We start from the raw sequence: 18,041 nt of genomic DNA, 5'->3' as shown, positions 1-18,041 counted from the left end.
CAGTGTTACTGCTTCCTTTTTAATTTGGATGCTTTTATTTTTTTTGCCTAATTGCTCTGGATAGGACTACCAATGCCATGTTGAATACAAATGGCAAGAGAGGGTATCTTTGTCTGGTTCATAATCTTTGAGGAAAAGCATTTATCTTTTCACCATTGAGTATGTTAGCTATGGGCTGATCATATGTGGCCTTCATTATGTTAAGGTATGTTCCATGTATAGCCACTTTGTTGAGAGTCTTTATCGTAAATAATGTTGATGAGCATGTACTTTGTGTTTTGTTAAATACCAACAAAATTTTAAAAAATACTATACCGTTACAGCATTGGTGTTCCCTTTGTAACATGATAAAAGCTGCTAAAGTTGTGAAGGTATTTTCTTTCCCTTCTTTTAATTACTGAAAAAAACTAATTAAAGTGTAGAGTCATAGATCTAGAATGGTTCTCAAGTGATATTTTGGTTCACCATTAACTATCCACTACCCACTTCTCTGTATCATCCCCGTCTATGAGATTGCAAACATGACAGCTCCAAACCATGTGTCCTGGAAGAGTCCTCTTGAACAACAGTTTAAGATCCACACTGGTCTAGAGGGAGAAATTCCAGAGTGTCCTTTGCAAACTCATATTGTTCTCAGGAAAGTCTTTCTTATTGTGACTGATGTCCTTTGGACTGAAGCTTATTCCTATTTTCTCAACTTTAGATATTAGAGGCAAAAATCAGAAATTATTCTTGGCCCCCAAAGGACCTCCAAGATAATTGCTTCAAACCTCTCATTTTAAAGATGCAAAAACTGAGGACAAGTGGAATGTGTAACCTGCCTCTGGTGAGAACTGGTACCAAAACTCACTTATCATACCTGCCAGACCAGTGCACTTTCTACTGCTCTAGTCATAACTGTCTCTCACACACACCAGCATCACCTAGTTTATTCTACATACAATGCCCGTCAGCTACAGGGTCTGATAGATACATACTACTTAAAAAACTTCTGAGGCAGAAACTAATTTATCAATATTGAAGAACAAAAAAGTCAAAGCGGTTTGCCTTCCTACTCCAAAGTAGGAGTGTTTTGGAGCAAGAATAAAACTCTGAGTTTTTCATTTTGTGCTGAGGACCTAGAACCTCCACTGGTTCCAGGCTCTATGCTAGAGCTTTGTTTTAAAATCAAGGTCCCCCAGGATTTTTTTTTTCATACCTATTCAAAACTGAAGCCCTGACACCATCAGGAAACTCAGGTTCTTTGCTCAGATTCTGCTTGTGTTTGGGCTAAGTGAAAAGCCCTGGTTGAGAATGGATGCTTCCAACACCAAATGGTTTCTGCAGAAAGTCCAAGTATTTCTCCTGGCCTGATAGGAGGTTTACACCACACACCAAGAAGGATGTGACTAATACTAAATGTGACTTCAGAGACTCCGCAAGTCGAGACAACTTCTGATAAACATTTAAACAGAGGTCAAGAATGTTTTCCTTTCTGAGGGGAAACTATGCAGTCTATGGTGTGAGTGGGAGGGAGCAGAGGGGAATAAATCCAAACAGCAGCTTCCTCCCTCCATAATTCTTAAGCATTTTAACAGCAGCCATTTTTAATAGCCTACCAGGCTTTTATACTTAGAACCCATACCTGGGTGCTTGCCAAAAAAAGGAGAGGAATGGGATCTGTGAAGATCAGACAACTCCAGAGTGATTACCAGGGAAGTTTAGAGCTAAGTGAGGCAATTAGGTCAAGTTTCGCTGGTTCCCACCCAGAGGCCAGGAGTGCTCCAAGACATCCTCTTAAGGCACAATGTAAGTACCCCAGTTGGGATGCTCACTTCCTATGCTGACAAAAGGGGGAAGCTCTGTAGAGGAAATTGGCCTTGCCTCTCATAGGAGGAAAGGTGAGATGGACCAGATGGCACCTCTCAGCGTCCTCAGCCCACCCAAGGAATTCTGGGAATGCTGGCCCAGGACAGGGAGGAGACATTGAAAGAGCATGGAGCCAGCATAGATGTCTCCTTCATGGGGGAAAGAAAGCAGCACGGTTTCTGTGACCCAGAACACTTTCATTGGTAGTGCTGATCTAACGGCTTGAACACTTTCATGCCCATGGGTCATTTGGGTGTGTGTTGGCAGGAGGAGTGTGGGTAAAGATTGATATTCTCTCTCCCTAATACTAGATAAAAAGTAAGAAGAGTAAACATTACTCAGCAAGCTCCCTCTAAAGTGGGAGGAAGGGAATTCAGTATTGGAAGAAAAGACATTGATGTTAACTTTGGTGAAAACCTTCATGTCTCTGAAATCAAGGTTCTTTTGAATATGTCAGCTTCGGTTATTTCAGCCATTATGCCTGTGGCCAGGAGCACCAAGAACCAACGGAGGTAGAGTGCAATCGTGTCAGTTCCTCTCTGCTGAATTTTAAAGATGTGAAGGAAAGATCTCATTTTGAGAATTCCCATACTCAATTTTAGACATTTCTTGGTGTTCTGGCAGAGAGAGAACTTTACTTGAAAAAGTCTTCAGAAAGCACATTCACTTGTTTATTGGCTTGTTCCTTCACGTAGTCATTCATTCATTCAAGTGCCCTGAAAGCCCTGTGGTGGGAGGTTCATGTCAAAGGGCCATTACTCAGAAAACTGGGAATCATGATCAGGACGCAAGTTCTGGAGTTAAACCTACTGTAGACTCCTGGCCCTGGTACTGACTGGTAGGCTCTATGCGAGTTATTTACCTCTCAGAGCCTCTGATTTCTCACCTGAAAATGGGGCTAATGAACGTTCGATTCTTGTAAGAGTTTCCTGAAATAATATGGGAAAGCTTGCACAATGCCTGGCGTATATTAAGCTCAGTAAATGGTGGTAGAGGCAGTATTAGTAGCGATGGTAAGAATAATAGTTTTTATTATTACTGATTATCATCATTATTAGTGAGACCTCTAGCACAGGAGTGCGAGAGCAAAGCAGAAGTGATAGGTTTCAGCAGGGGAGAGATTGTCGGACCGGAGACCTTCGGAAAATTTCATAGAAAACTTGACTTGTGGGCTTTCTTTCCCTTGAGCCCTATTATAATTTTCAATCACATCTTAGTGGAGAAATTGGGAAATTCCTTTCCCTTTGCATTCCATTTTCTATTACATTCCTGAAGACTGACGCTTTGGTGCAGAATTCAACTGAAGACTGCATCCCAGCATTCGCATTGATGTTAGAGTGCTGTGGTAATTATTCTGTCAGTTATTTGACTTTTAAAGTGTGCTTACCTTGAAGAACCTCTGCAAAGGAGAACCATGTTAATGTGTAACATGGAGATAAGCAGGGTGCTGCTCCTTTTTTTCTACTTTTTTCCCTGGCTGTTCAACTGGAAAACTGAAATGGTTCTATTTGCATCTCATAGAGCCTTGTGGAAAGGTGGGGGGGAAAGAGCTTTTACTAATGAAGTACAGCAGAATGTGAATTTTAGCAACACAAAATGCAAGGGATCACCTGCAATTTGTTTTCATTTTAAGAGAAAAAAAGGAAATCACAAGACAATGTAATACCTTGATTGAAAAAGTGACTGGAAGTCCGCAGAGAGGATACTCTTGTGCTGAATCAAGTAGCTGTGTACTTCTGTTGTAGATGGAATGGGTGGCCCCTACTTGTATGGAGAGCAAGGTCATTTTTCTAAAAGAGAGGGCATTAGCCATCAGTGCTGGAGGAAACACGTGGAACAAGAGGAAACGAACAGCTGCAGCCAGAGGCATGGAGTCAGTTGATCCAGGAGGATTGGGTTCCCTGTGGGTGGGGAGCCAGCAATGCCCCAGTGGCAGCTCCCAGGCCGGCAGGGGTGGGGTGGTGGAACTGGTCCTCTCAAGTCCTGACAGCTTTATTGGGAACTTTTCATTGTTAGAGCAACCCCCTCGTCATCATCTAAGTGCATTTCTGAGATGCCTGACTGTGCTCAGGGCTCTGTTAAGCTCAGGGTTAGCCAGCCCTCCAGGGACCTGGTATGTATCACTAGCAGAGGAACTTGGTAGAGTCAAGTTTTTTTTAACCCTAAACCCAGAAGTGAATGGGAATGCATATTTATATCACTGGTCCATCAAGGGTAAGAGTGTTCTGTGGGAAGGGAGGGAGAGAAATTGATAATTAGGAATGAAGCTCTGGGGTGTAAAGCTGGAAGATCTACGATGGAGACTGAAAGCACGCACTGGATCTTGTACCACTGTTTCATCAGCTGCAGCACACAGTTGACCAGTTGACTGTATTTGGTTGGTCCATATGTTGGGGCAGAGTTTTAGGTTACTTATAAGATAATATGGGATGCTGGCTAGGAACCTACGTTCTAGAACCAAATTGCCTGGTTTTGAATCCCGGCTCTTCCATTTTAAGCCTCGTGACTTTAGGCAAATCACTCAACTTTCCTGTGCCTCGGTTGTCTGCTCTGTAAGACAGGAGACAGCCCCAAGCTCAAGGAGTGGTTGAGAAGGTTAAGTTAGTCACACATCTGAATGCCCATGGTGCAGTCAATGAATGGGCCTACATATTGTTGTTAATGCCACGGATGGGGATGTGAGGGGCACGACTGAGTTGAGAGGGGAAACAGTTAACATGAAATGGGTTAATAATAGAATATGGTGGTTAGACACTATGAAAGTCATTTGGTCCAGCTTCCTCCTTAACCAGGAAAACAAATCCTATCCCACTTTAAGATAACTATTTTGAAATCATAAATAACAGTGGCCATTTATTGAGTGCTTATTGTGTGCCAGAAAGCAAGGAAGCCCTGTGCTTGTAACACAGAAATCCCATGAGACCTGGGTACTTATTATTACCCCATTTTGTAGGTGACAAAACTGAGGCTCAAAATGTTAGATAACTTACCCAACATCACCTAGATCTGCCTGAATCCAGAGATTATGTTCATAACACAGCAGTTCTGTTCCCTTTGCTTTCAATTTTCTATCACTTTCCCAAGACTAATGCTTTGGGACAGAATTCAACTGAAGGGATTCATCCCAGCATTTGCATTGGACTTGGAGGGTCAGGGTCATTGTTCTGTCGACTCTTTGACTTTTTAAAGTAGTCTTTCCTTGGAGAATCTCTGCAAAGGCAGGACTGATTATTGTGTTCTAAGTTCTCTTTGCGGAGAAGGCAATGGCAACCCACTCCAGTACTCCTGCCTGGAAAATCCCATGGATGGAGGAGCCTGGTGGGCTGCAGTCCATGGGGTCGCTGAGGGTCAGACACGACTGAGCGACTTCACTTTCACTTTTCACTTTCATGCACTGGAGAAGGAAATGGCAACCCACTCCAGTGTTCTTGCCTGGAGAATCCCAGGGACAGGGGAGCCTGGTGGGCTGCCGTCTGTGGGGTTGCACAGAGTCGGACACGACTGAAGTGACTTAGCAGCAGCAAGTTCTCTTTGAAGCAGATATTTAATATCCATGAATACATGTGTCCTTTGGTTTTTGCTCCATATAAATCAGGGCACCATATTTTGAAAAATACTTTCATTGTATTAAACTTGAATAAATTATTTCCCAGTGCTATGTTAACTGTTTCAAAGAAATGATAATATCAGATAATAAGAAAGTTTCCTTTAGAATCAGTTCATCGTTTGACTGGATTTGATTGCAATTGTGAATAAAATAAAGAATTCATCTCTGGCAACTCAGCCATTGTTCATCCATGCATGAATGCACTTTAAGCAAGTCTGTTTATTCTTAGAGATCTTTAACTGCTGATGAACGCTTTGTTACCTTGACCTTAAATATGTGATGTGTCTTTGATCTTAGTGCTTCCTTCAGGAGTAACTGAAATCAGGATTTCTCATGGCATCCCTTCAGATGTTAGAAGATATTTGACAGGTAGTCCCCCACCCCAGGCATCTCTTCTTTAAGCTAAATACCCACATCATCTTCTGTGTTGGTTTTCAGACCCCACACCAGTCTTTGATGGGTGGCTTCCACTCTTAACCTCTTGAACAAGACCCAGGGCTGCAGGACTGGCCAGAACAGAACACACTGCAGTACCGAACACACTGGAGCCATAGGGTCGGTCATGCAATTGCAGACCCAGACACTGACCTCCAGCCTCCCAGACTCACTGAAGTCATTCTGGGCTCCATGGTTAAATTATAAAGGCAAGGTGATATGGGCTCAGTGGCAAAGAATCCACCTGCCAACGCAGGAGACACTGTTCTATTCCTGGGTCAGGAAGATCCCCTGGAGGAAGAAATGGCAACCCACTCCAGTATTCTTGCCTGGAGAATCCCATGGACAGAGAAGCCTGGCGGGCCACAGTCCATGGGGTTGCAAAGAGTCAAACATGACTGAGCACACATGCAAGTGATAAGCAGCAGCCAACAGAATGATTTCCCCCAAACACTTTCTGAGTGGTCCATGGCAGAGGCTGAGTGTCATTGCTATTGTTTGTATTTCAAATGAGAGTTCCTACTATGCTGGTCTAACAGAGAGATGCTTGGTACTCAAGATTTGTTCCTAAATTCTCAGGCACAAGTTCTAAAAATGAAGAGCTATTCCTTCTTTTCATACAAGGGGACATTTGTTGACATGTTTATCACAGGTCCATGTTACAAATAGACAGGGATTCGTGGAAAGATGTTGAAAGGCGGGTCCAGAGATCACCAGGCAGCTCCTTTTGACCTCACCCCTATGCTGCTCTGCTTGGTGTCCACCCTTTTTCTCAGATGTGAAATTGTTGAGCTTTATTTTTTCCACTTGTCAAATTCTCTTCAGCTTTTTAACTGCTGTGTTGAATTCTTTTCCTTAAAGGCATTTGATTATTTTTTTAATGTTTTTGCTTCACTGAAGCTTAGTGTGCTTTTTATGGTTTTATAGTTACCTTGCAGAAATCTCATTAGAAAAGCACTTTAATATATTACTTGGCAACGAGACGTCTGACAGTGTTCTAGTTCATTAGTTAGGAAACCTCCCCAAGCTTGGAGGGATGGACATTCCTCTGTGAACTGGGAGGCTCTGATCTCTCCTGCAGGGGCCAGGATTTATTTTAATGCCTTTGAGGGGGAAGGGGAAGAGGTACGCTAAATCTGGCAAAATAAAAATAACACTGATTAAGAAAACAATGAAACATCCTTGAAAACGAACTGCACTTCAGTTAATATTATTCTATGGTACCTCCTGAGTCCTTTGAAGACAGTGCTTCGTTATTTTTAGAAAATGGGTCTCTTTCTGTGGCAAGAGCCTAGTTAAACAGACTCACACCAGATCACAGATTACATCGAAATGATCCTAATGAGGATAGACTTTTCAAAGCGATATTCATTTTACCATGAATAAATGGATTCAAGTCTTATTCGTGGGTTTTTAATTTTCAACTTCAAATTTGCAAACTATCAAATTCCTTCAAAGCTATGGTGTGCAGAGAAGGCTCTAAGTAATAGAATTGCTTTATTTTTTAAAGAAAGATGCCCTTTAGCAAAGCACTAGGCTTTGAAATGTGATCAGTCAAGGGTTCAACGGGCACGGATTTCCCCCACATGACACTGTTTCTTGTCAAGTTCCAACCAAATTTAATACCTTTCATACAAAAACGCTACCCCGAGGGCGTCTGGTGCATTCAAAGTAGATAATGCTATATTGTTTTAACACAGATTATACCAAATGAAGTACAAGTTCCTAAAGCATGGCAATACTTAGGTGCTGGTGACTTTTTTTTTAGGAGCTGTATATTTTTTCTTTTAATTGAAAGACTTGATGCAAGCAGTCTGAAAAAAAATGTTAAAAAAGAAAAAGAGGGCTCAGTTATTAGAATGGTATATAGAGAGCAGAAGGCAAATGGTTATATGAAAGGAGGGCCTCCTTCAATTTCAAGAGATAAAGGGAAAGGAATGGAGCGTTTGGGCAATAGTGATGTTAAGCCCCTGAAGTCAGGCTGGAGAGGAAACTGGAGCATCCTGAACATTGACAGACATAAATGAGAGAAGCCAGTGGCGCTTTTAGACGTGTCTGATTGACAGGCAGAACCCAGATACCAGTAATGGCTCACTTTCACCTTTTAATACCTTCCAAGGTAGATAGAAGAGAGGAATGGAAAGGCAGAGACAATAAAAATGGTTTAGTTTTGGGTGTGAGGTATGTTTTCCAAAGAGGAAAGCAGGGAAGGCCATTCGGACATCTGCACGCTCAGACCAGGACCTGCTGTGTGAGCCGCTGGCCTGGGCAGGTTACTTAGTCCCGATCACCCCCCACTGCCATCCCCGAGGCCCACCCCCGCTCTCCTGTGTTGCCTCATCTCCATGCATTAGGGTCACAGAGGCTCCCAACCACCTTCAAAGCACTGTGCTGTGGGGCAGGTAAGGTAACACACTTTAGAAAGCTCTCCACAAGCGGGCAGCAACGTGGGGGACATTGGAGGCAATGGTTATGACTGTGGTGGCGTATCCAGCCTCACGCAAAGCCTTGCCAGTTCCCTTGCCGCTGTGCAAGCTTAGAGGGCTGCCCAGGAGGCCCATCCCACTGCCCCTGCAGATCCAGAGACCTGGTGATCCCAGACAGTCTGAGGCTTTCTTTATAGCCACCTCTCTTCCTGAAGGAAGGGTTCACAATCCTCAGAGAAAAACTCTTCAAGACAGGTTCTCCTCAGTTGAGTCCAACTCTTTGCAACCCCATGTACGTAGCCCACCAGGCTCCTCTGTCCGTGTGATTTCCCAGGCAAGAATACTAGAGTGGGTTGCCATTTCCTTCTCCAGGGGATCGTCCCAGCCCAGGGATTGAACCTGCATCTCTTGAGTCTCCTCCTGTATTACAGGCAGATTCTTGACCACTGAGCCAACAGGGAAGCACCACATGTTCTATAATTCCATTTTTCAAACTGAAGTATAGTTGATTTACAGTATTGTGTTAGTTTTAGGTGTGCATCACAGTGATTCCCGTATAGGTTATTATAAAACATGTAGTTCCCTGCGCTATTCAGTAGGTTCTTATTGGTTATCTATTTTATATATGGCAGTGTATAAACATATGATTCCATTTGTATGGAATATCTAGAATAGGTAAGTCTGCAGAGACTGAAAGTAGATTTGTGGTTACCAAGAAATGATGAGGATAAGGAATAAACTTGGTGTGGGGTTTCTTTTGGGGATGATGAAAATATTCTAAAATTCTATTGTAATGATGGCTGCATAACTCTAAATACACTGAAAATCACTGAATGATACACTTAAAACAGGTGAATTGAATGGTGTGTAAATTACATCTCAATAAAGCTGTTAACAAAGAATATATAGGCACACCTCAGAGATACTGCAAGTTTGGTTCCAGACCACCACAGTAAGCAAATATTTCAATATATTAAAAAAAAAAAGGACAAGTCCTCCTAAGCAGACTCAAAGTTTTGAAACCCAGTGTGGACCTGCCTTCCTGAGTACCTAGATATCCTCCATGCCAAGCACAGTCGGCCCTCCGTATCCACAGATTTTTGCATTCTCAGATTCCAAGAGCTGCCTGTATTCATTGTATTGTATCATTCCATGTAAGGGACTTGAACATCTGTGGATTTTGATATCCACAGGACTCCTGGTACCAACCCCCAATGGATACTGAGGGACGACCATGTGCATTACAGCAGCGTGGCTCCCTTAGACCTGCCATGGTATTGACTGAGGCCAGCCCTTTCTGCTGGGCTGGGCACCAGGATTATGGGCTGGGAGGATACCCCTGTGCCTGCTATTGGGGGACTCTGCCCAATGAGTGACCACCCAGTAAAAACCAAGGGAGGCTGTCTTACCTTGTGTGTGTTGGAACCCACCAGTGTTGGAATCTGCGGATGCTTAATCTAAGCCTGAATGATCAAGAACCAGGGACAGCGCCAGATGGAAAGCGAACATCCGCTGGTCAGCACAGATGGCGGAGGGAAATAGACCTGCTGATGTGAGAGGCACAGCAGGCCTCCTGCTGGCCAGTTCTTCTCTCCTTGCCCACGTAGAACTCGCCTGATTTAATGAGACCTTTGTGTACTCAGTGGCAGCTTGGGATGTAGTGTTTGACTAGAAGAGGCTTTCCAAAGGCTGTAGCAGGAGGAACATTCTTTTTTTTTTTTTTTTAATTTTACAATATTGTATTAGTTTTGCCAAATATCGAATTGAATCCACCACAGGTATACATGTGTTCCTCATCCTGAACCCTCCTCCCTCCTCCCTCCCCATACCATCCCTCTGGGTCGTCCGAGTGCACCAGCCCCAAGCATCCAGTATCGTGCATCGAACCTGGACTGGCAACTTGTTTCATACATGATATTATACATGTTTCCATGCCATTCTCCCAAATCTTCCCACCCTCTCCCTCTCCCACAGAGTCCATAAGACTGTTCTATACATCAGTGTCTCTTTTGCTGTCTCGTACACAGGGTTATTGTTACCATCTTTCTAAATTCCATATATATGCGTTACTATACTGTATTGGTGTTTTTCTTTCTGGCTTACTTCACTCTGTATAATAGGCTCCAGTTTCATCCACCTCATTAGAACTGATTCAAATGTATTCTTTTTAATGGCTGAGTAATACTCCATTGTGTATATGTACCACAGCTTTCTTATCCATTCATCTGCTGATGGACATCTAGGTTGCTTCCATGTCCTGGCTATTATAAACAGTGCTGCGATGAACATTGGGGTACACGTGTCTCTTTCCCTTCTGGATTCCTCAGTGTGTATGCCCAGCAGTGGGATTGCTGGATCATAAGGCAGTTCTATTTCCAGTTTCTTAAGGAATCTCCACACTGTTCACCATAGTGGCTATACTAGTTTGCATTCCCACCAACAGTGTAAGAGGGTTCCCTTTTCTCTACACCCTCTCCAGCATTTATTGCTTGGGGGGAACATTTTTTGTAAACTTCAAGCTAGTGTTTCAGACCCCAGATGTATAGATGGCACCGTCAGCAGGACCTAGAGTTCTGTACTGATCGGCATCACTTTTGGGTCAAATATATTTGTGCTGCATCTTGTACCCATTCATACACTTCGTCCAGCCAGGTTTCACTGCCACCATATGCAAATAGACTGAGGGGCTTCATTAACCAGGCAAGCCTGGTGTGTTCAAAGCAGAAGAAATAGAATGTAGTATAAAATGAAGACATGTAAGGAGAGCCCATATGCAGAAAAATTGGCCTTTTCAGTTAGCAGTTTTATTTCAATAAAATTGTTTTTTTCTGGCCACATAGCATGGTTTGAGGGTTTGTACCCCAACTAGGGTTTGAATCCACACCCTTGGGAGTGAAAACCCAGAGTTCTAAACACTCGACTGCCAAGGAAGTCCCCTCAATAAATTATTTAATACATTCTGTTGTACCATTTAACACTGATCTTCAAGATCAATTGCATTTATTTTTCAGGAGGAAATGATCTTAATCTAATAGAAAAATGCACTGAACCCCTCTCCCCGTCCCATGTTCATTGCTTATTACTCCTCCCTGCAGTTTGTGAGCTGGCTCAAGTGTTCTTAGGCATTCAGAAGAGAAGCATTCTTATGTAAGCTTTTGGTGGTTCATTTTGCATAGTGTTGAGAATGATTGTGGTCTCATAGAGGTTCAGTACTGCAGTCAGAGATTGAGTGGCTTCCATCATTATAAAGGTGGCCTGGGGCACCCACCTCATTTTAACTAGAGCTTAATGCAGAGGAGTGACTGGGGCCTGACTTCTTCCTCCCATAAACTAATCGTTTTAAATGATGTGCACGTCTTTCTGTGCCCAAAGGGATCCATTAAATGTGATTTTCAGTAGGAAATGTGCTTTTTTCAATTTGTTAGCCATAATGGAAATGCATAGATAAACAGAATTTGTGTGAATATAATAAGCTCATCAGACTTGGGAGGAGGGGACAGAATAGAGGAAACAAAGATAGAAAAAACTCTGTCAAACATGAAATGAGTGTCCCCTTGCTTTTCATTTTTATTTAAGCCAGCCTCCTCTTTATAAAATTAATTTCTTAATAAGACATTATACAGTGTTCTGAGTATTTTGAAGAGACAATGTCTTGCTCTGGGAGGACTTTTAGAAGAAAGAAAACTCACCTAAGATTCCCGCAGGAGATCTAAAGAGAACTCCTGGTGCTGAAGCCTTCTGATGGCCGGCTTTCTGTCTGGGTTTTGTTGTGAGGAACATAAACAACCTGAAGAGAGAGAGCCCAGTAACTGGAGGTTCCGCTGTGGCCCAGCCTCGGGTTCCTCCCCAGCTTCTGCTCACTAACCATCTTTTTCCTCTCTTCTAATGAATATTCATGAAATAACTGAATATTCATTGGAAGGACTGATGCTGCAGCTGAAGCTCCAATACTTCGGATATCTGATGCAAAGAGGTGACTCATTGGAAAAGACCCTGATGTTGGGAAAGATTGAAGGCAAAAGGATAAGGGTCCAGCAGAGGATGAGATGGTTAGCTGGTATCACCCAATGGACTTGAACTTGAGAAAACTCCAGGAGATAGTAGAGGACAGGGAAGCCTGGTGTGCTGCAGTCCATGGGGTCACAAAGAGTCAGACACGACTGGGCAACTGAACAACAAGAATTCTCTTCTACTCTGTCCAGCCTCACAGATGGCCCAAGAGACTCAGAGAAGCCTTAATGCTTATACATTAATATGAGTTTTCCTCCTGGACAAGTCAATGTGTCTCATGGTAACATTCTGTCCTGAAATAATACAGTAAGTCATCTACATATAAACAAGTTTCACAGTTCCAGAGAGCACTTGTAAATCCAGTTTGTTCATAAGTCCAAAAAGTTAGCCTAGGTACCCAACTAACACAATGGGCTATATAGTGCTGTACTGTAATAGGTTTATAATACTTTTCACACAAATAATACATTAAGAAACACAAAAAATAAAACATTTTTAATCTTAAGGTACAATGCATTGAAAAGTATAGATGACAGCCGCCACACAGGGACTTGTTGGCATCTTTGAAAGCTCACAACTTGAGGGTTCGTATGTAGGGAACTTACTGTACAAGGAGAGGATATAACAGTCTCCTTCACCCTGACCCCTGGGAGCATCCCTCACAGAAGCCACCCACCCTGAACCCTCTGATATGTCTGAGTAAGAGGCTCAGAACACGTCTCTAGTCTTGGCCAGAAAGGCCTCCTTAGAGCTTTGGCTTTTCTCTCATGTCCTTCAGACGGATCTTGCACCCCAACTGAAAAGCTTCACAGAATCAGCTTTTGATGTTTAAAAAGAAAAGTAGCAAGCTAAGGAATGACTAAAGAGAAAGCACACTCCAGACATTAGTCAACATTGAGAGCATTCGTATATGTTCTAAAATTAATGTGTCCCTTTCTCCTTGTCTGTTTAACACCCAGTTTCCTTTCACTTCCTCCCTACCTTCCGCTAACCCCATTCCTGGTTCATCTGGCAACGATAATCAACCCTTTGTGAACTGTTTCCTCTCTTTTGATATTTTCTTTCCTTTTTATGGAAAATGATATAACAGAATCTTGCTATCTATATGTTCCTCATTTTTGACACCTCAATCATGTCTTAATGAATAGAAAGTATTTCAGTCTTATTTTTCTCTTCCATCACTGATGTATTAATAGGCTCCTCTCATCTGGGCATTAGCTCATTGCTTATCTGAGTCTTCACTGGCTTCTGTTTTGCCTTGATCTCTTGGGCATTGTGTCTACAGGTCTTGGCTCTTGTGGAGAATTAGATAGTGAACTGGTGATAGCAATCCTTTAGAATTTCGCATTTCAAACACTCAGATGTTTTTAAAGACCACTTCTGAAACCTCAACATATCTTCAGATCCATGATTTCCAAACTTCTGGGAATTGCAGGATCCTATCCTTATGTCTGGTTTGAATGAGATACCCCTCCTTATCCACCCTGTGAATCCTGTAGGAAGAAGAGAGAAACATTTCTGTTTTTAATATAAAAACAAGTAAAACTTTTTTAGGCTTGAGGAGTTTTGGGGAGCATATGACACTCAATGGTGTGTTGAAAGAGGCATGGAGTGTTGCAAAAAAGGAATCACTAATAAATAGGTCTTTTTAACCTCACTGTTTCCTTTTTTAAAAAATTAAGGGCAAAAACACATAACATAAAATCTACCATCTTAACAAATGAAGAGTACGTACAGTATTGTTACATATGTGCACACTAGTGTACACATTTCTACAACTTTTTCATCTTGCAGGAACATTGAACAGCAACTCCTCACTTCCCCTCCCCCTAACCCATGGCAACCACCTTTCTACTTTCTGCTTCTGTGAACTTGACTACTGTAGATCCTTCATGTCAGTGAAATCATGCAGCATTTGTCCTTCTGTGACTTATTTCATTTAGCGTAGTGTCCTCAAGGTTCATCCATGTTGTAGTATATGGCAGTTTAATCTCCCTCACTATTTCCTAAAACAGAAATACAAGACTCTTAAGGAAAAGAAGTCACTTATATTTCCTATGGGCTGTTTAAGGTTACAAATGCTCAGTTAAGGCTTATGTTTGGAGGATCCTAGGGAGATGTAAGGTGCAATATTTTTAATATAATGACAAAGGAACATAAAAGATTCTAGGATAGCATGTACAAAGAACAGTTCTTGAAAATACATAGTGTCATTATTACAATCATCTCCTTAGGACTGAGCCATAATGACCCCAAAGCAGTAAAATTTCTTCCATGCTGCTGCTGCTGCTGCTGCTAAGTCACTTCAGTCGTATCTGACTCTGTGCAACCCCATAGACGGCAGCCCACCCAGCTCCGCCATCCCTGGGATTCTCCAGGCAAGAACACTGGAGTGGGTTGCCATTTCCTTCTCCAATGCATGAAAGTGAAAAGTGAAAGGGGAGTCACTCAGTTGTGTCCGACTCTAGCGACCCCATGGACTGCAGCCCACCAGGCTCCTCCGTCCATGAGGTCTGGTCTGTATAAATATGAGTGGTTTTGCCCTAACCTTTGAGGAAAGGACTTTATGACAAAAACAAAACTAACAAAAAAAATCTCTTTCTCTAAAAGGAGATGATGAACAAGGGACAATTCTAGTTGATGGTTCAACTAAAAAGTTCAAAGATGTTGCATTCTAGTTATTTACTGCTACTCAATAAATTAGTCCAAAACTTGCAGCCTAAATAAAGCAACTATGAATATCTGTTATCTCATACAGTTTGTGTGGGTCAGAAATTTGGGACTGGCTTATCTAGGTGGTCTTTGGCTTGGGGGTCTCTCATGCAGTTGCGGTCAAGATGTCAGTGGGTACTACTCATCTGAAGGTTTGAGGTTGGAGGGTCTATTTCCAGCTTGCCTCACTCACTTGACTGTTGTCATGAGGACTTAGTTCCTCATCACATGGACATCTCTATTGCACTTCTTGAGCATCCTAACAACATGGAGGCTGACTTCCCCCAGAGCAAATGATCTAAAAAGAAGCAAGAAGGAAGCTGCAGTGCCCTTAATGACCTAGTCTCAGAATTCACACATTGTCTCTTCCATCACATTCTGTTTGTTAGAAGGGAGTCACTAAGTCTAGCTCACATTCAAGGGCAGCAGGATTTGGCTGCACCTAAAAAGGGAGTATTTGATAAGGAAATGGGAAAGTCATGTTGCAGAAGGGATGAACAGACCCAGACCAGATACTCTAGTGATGCCTGGGAGGCAAAGAGAAAGAGCATGTGGACATAACTCTCATCTGTGACTGGCATGGGGGCCAAGAGGGAGGGAGGGGAGACAGGGGAACAACTGGCCAGGCAACCAGAAAAGCGATAGAGGTAAAAGCACAAGGATGGATGCTCCAGGCTAGCCCAGGAGCCTGGCACTCCTGGAAGGGGAGCACTTCTCACCAATCTCACTTTGCTGTTGCTGAACTCGAGCAGTGCTATTAGGCCTTCTTCACTAGAGATGCTTCTTCTGCTCAGCAAGACACTGGCTCAGAAACCAGACTCCATGTGGGAGGAGGGCTGACATCTTGATGCCATTTGCCTCTGGAGCTGCCCCTTTGAATGCGACCATCTGTTGGCATTTTCAGAATTCGCTGCCGTAGCAGCCCTTTTCTGTTTTCATTATGGAGTTGGATTCCAGGGATAGTCTTTGTTTTCTCCAAAGCTTCTTTCTGAAACCCAACTTTTGTTTACTTCCTAAATTGCCTTCCTAACCTCCTTAGACTGAGTTGATTTGTCTTGATGGATGAATCAGAGTCTTGAACTCCTCTCTTTGGCTCCAGCTCTCTTGGCAGAGAACATGGGAAGATAGTTTTTGCTTATGTGCATGTGTGGGGAAGACTTTTTTTCTTTGTTTTTCTGTCTCAACCACAAGCTGCGGGTGAGCCGGCACCTGGGACCTTGACCAGCCTCCATGCATGCGTGGGCTGAGGTCATCTGGGGAGGTCTACCCAGGACCATTTGCCACGTCCCAGAATCCCTGAGCAGACTGCACTTTGCCAAATCCAAGGCTCATGGGAATTGGGGGAATTACTTTTCTGGAGCCGGTTTTATCTTGTCCATGTTCCATTCATGCAAATTGGACATCCTCCCACAACTAAACTGTGTGCTGCCCTTCTGCTTGGGAAATGCAGCTGTTCATGCTTAATGCTTTTGCTCAGCGCCTTTCTAATCGCTTAGCTTCACACTGTTTAAATGGCGGCCAGCTGATTGAGAGCAGATAATGTTTTTTCTGATTATTAATAAAGTACAAGGAGATGAATTCAAACAGTTCTAGTTCCATTTCTGCCAGCATCCTGGCAATGATGAGTGAGTAGGCAAATGTTTAACCATCCCCTCCCCATCCCCAAGCCTCATCTATAAAGTGAGAATTTGGACAACATGGATCTTGGGGTCCTTCTACATCTAAGGTCACTGGCTATATGATAATTTAAGAATAAGGAAGTATTCATCAGGCAGGAGTTATTTATCACAAGAGAAGAATCTCAGTACTGTCTCCTGAGACTATTCTCCTGGAAGGGGCCTGTCTGTCAGCTGGAGCTTTTCCTCTGCATGTGGAATCAACAATTCTTCTTTCACGTTTGGAAACAGACTATTAAGTTGACCTTTTGTACTTAAAACCTCATATAAATGTTTTTAACATCTTTAGGGGACTGGGGTTTATGCTTTGCTGGTTGTTTCTTTTAAATCCATCTTTTCCAATATAATATTATTGCTTGTCAACACAGACTTGCACTTTTGTAGTTTTAAATAGTTGCCCCCAACTTCACTCTGGTTTCTCCTACTAAAAGTCTGACCAATGACCCTCAATTTTAAAATCTTGTAAACTGACTAATAAGGCAGCATTTTCCTAGAGGGTCAGCCTTTATCTTTGGTCTCCTGGGTTTTATCTAAATTTTAAATGAGATTACTACTTTAGTAGATATTTTTAACATATGATCCATGTAATGTAAGTGTAAAAATACAGCATCAGCAAGTCTGGCCATCTTATTGCTCTAGTTGAGTAGCTGGGTCAGGAACATAATAAGCAGGGCTCCTAAACATTGGCCTGTTTGTTCCTTTGAACAGCTGAGGACCAATGTTTGAATAGCCATAGTAATCAAAATCGCTGCCCACTGACATGCCTTTGTACAAATTCTGTGATAAAAGTAGTTATAGCCTCACAAAATCCACAACAAAGGAAGCCAATCTCTTGGAGTGCTTCCTAAAATCTTCCTAAAACTTTGAATTGGAAGTACAAAATCTGGTGTATATTTAGGTATTGGCATCAGTTCATTCAGCTACTCAGGTTTGTTAATCTACTTAGCTCCAGGCACTGGGATACAAAAAAGAACTAGAGAGAAGTTGGCCTGTCCTTACCAGCATTGATCCTACAGTATAGTGGGGTTCACAAACACAGTTACAGCCCTGAGAAGATGCTGTGATGAAGGTAAATAGGAGAACCAGAAGATGCTGCATGACTGGCACATAATGCTCAGTCGCGTCTGACTCTGCAACCCCATGGACTGTAGCCCACCAGGCTTCTCTGTCCATGGAATTCTCCAGGCAAGAATACTGGAGTGGATTGCCATTCCCTTCTCCAGAGGGAATCTTCCTGACTCAGGGATTGAACCTGTGTCTCCTGCATTGCAGGCAGATTCTTTACCATTTGAGCTACAGGGAAGTCCTTTACAGAAGATGTTGGGA

General features: G+C 42.7%; 1 protein-coding gene across 1 annotated transcript in view; it reads left to right on the top strand.

The window, feature by feature from the left end:
- Positions 1 to 18,041, top strand: part of IGFBP7 (insulin like growth factor binding protein 7) — a 77,690-nt gene that overhangs the window by 28,154 nt on the left and 31,495 nt on the right. The window lies entirely within an intron of this gene.

This window comes from Bos indicus, chromosome 6 (assembly GCF_029378745.1).
Source record: "Bos indicus isolate NIAB-ARS_2022 breed Sahiwal x Tharparkar chromosome 6, NIAB-ARS_B.indTharparkar_mat_pri_1.0, whole genome shotgun sequence".
NCBI classification, from domain to species: Eukaryota; Metazoa; Chordata; class Mammalia; order Artiodactyla; family Bovidae; genus Bos; species Bos indicus.
Note: the sequence above shows the minus strand (reverse complement) of the source record. Positions and strands in the feature narration are given on the sequence as shown.